We start from the raw sequence: 2,047 nt of genomic DNA, 5'->3' as shown, positions 1-2,047 counted from the left end.
TTAGATTTTTGTTCCATTTAATTGGGCTGCTGCATTATTGAATATTAGCCTACATCACTTAAAACACAAATCATCAAAACTAATTGGGTAGTTGGCCCAATAAATTTAATGTTTGTCATCATTAATTATGTTAGTTAATTTCTTAACTCAACAGAACTCAAAAAGTTCTAAAACCACGATACATCAAGACATATTAAACAAACATATATAAATATATGTATATATCAGTTGGATTTGTTTAAATACGAAGGATTTTGCGATGATATTTTCACTGCGTCAATAATTGTCTTTGTTTCAAATTCTAACAGCGAGAACCGATAGTTAAAATTTTAACCATGGTTGGTTTATCTCTTTCTAGATTAATCTCATTACAAGTTTGATCATTTGTTTAGATTAATCATCACAAAATTAATTTATTAAGCGATAAATTAATTAAAAATTTTCTGCATACATCATCAAAACAAGTTAACATATGACCACACTTTTTAATTACTCTTTATCTCTTCTTTAGTGGGAATGGATTTTCTCAATTTTTTTTAATAATTGAGAGAGTAAAGTGTGATCTCTTACTATTAATTTTATAAGTGGGACCAAGAATAAATATGAGAGAGAGCAATGAAGAATTAAAGATCACACTTTACACTCTCAATTTTTTTTTAACAATGGAGAGGATCCATTCCCTTCCTTCAACCTAATCACTCTCTAGATTAACCCACTTAATCACAACTAAATCACTCACTCTCTCTCTCTTCTCTTCTTTCTGGCATCTTAGCCAAATGATAGTCAAGGATAATGAGTCATTAGTGAGCAATTAAATGAAGAGAATCATGCAAACTAACAAGTGTTATTTTTCTTGGTCTGTTGGCACCAAAAAATGCATTCAATTCTCTTTAAATTCATACAATCTGATCATTCTCAATAGAAGAATGCTAAGAGAAGAGCAGGAAAGGGAGAGAACCATCAAAAGAGTGAGTGAGTAAGAAAGCCGAGAGTGAGAGCAAGAACACATTCTCTTCCATTTCATCACTTTCTCTTCATCTCATCACCACCATTCTTGAGTTAGTAAGTAAAGCAAAGAGAGAGTGAAGAGCCATCCATTCCTGAAAATAGAAGGAGGAAGAATCAGTTGCACAAGCCTTCTTGGTCATGAAAAGACCAACAAGCAAACTAGGTGAGAACCTCATAACTTCCCTCTCATTGCTTCGGTATAAGCCTTCTTCTTGATGTCTCATTTGATTCTTCTTCTAGCTCAACTAACCGAGACTTACAGCTTGAGAGGATGAGAACCTCCTTCTTGTGATGATCATGAATTCGGCCTTATGGCCTTGTTGATGGAAAACTGATTGATGATGGACTAGGAGCTCAAGCCAAAAAGGGAGTAAAGAAAAAGTATTAGAAAGAGTGAACTTCAAAGAGGTAAGGGTTAGGAACATTAGATTCTTAGTTGTTGTGTTAAATGATGATGTGTGACTGACTTTGATGATGAATCATGTTTGTGAATTGATGAGTGATTGATAGTAGTAATGTATATATGATTCTATTTTGAGATAATGTGAATTGCCATGTTATTGTTTTTTAGTTTAAGTGATAAACTATTTAGGTGAGAAAGTGATTTAATGAGATAATAATTATCTTGGCTCTTTGGGGCTTATAAACAAGTTTATGTACACAATATACAAGTGTTAGAGTGATTAATTAGGTAAAAGAAAGGCTAGAAGCTTAAAGTGAACCAAAAGGTGAGTTAGGAGAATAAATCAGATTCTATAGAATTGCCTCCAGCATAGGCAATTACTTCCCGGAGCTGCTTCTCTCTCTAGACCTCCAAAATTTGTGAAAATAAATTCTACAAATCTTTGAGATGTCTATTTCCTTGCATCCAAATTTTATGATTTTTGGAATTCTGGATTAAAAGTTATAAAGATTTAGATTTTGTTCCTCAAAGCTGTCAAACCAGATTTTCAGTTTTAAAACATAAACTTTCACTTTGGATAACTTTAATTCCAAAATTATTTTTGAGTTACTTCCAAAGGATAATAGAAGATAGAGA

The sequence above is a fragment of the Arachis ipaensis genome, chromosome B01 (assembly GCF_000816755.2).
Source record: "Arachis ipaensis cultivar K30076 chromosome B01, Araip1.1, whole genome shotgun sequence".
Lineage (NCBI taxonomy): Eukaryota > Viridiplantae > Streptophyta > Magnoliopsida > Fabales > Fabaceae > Arachis > Arachis ipaensis.
The sequence above is the reverse complement of the archived record's forward strand: the minus strand, read 5'-3'. Positions refer to the sequence as shown.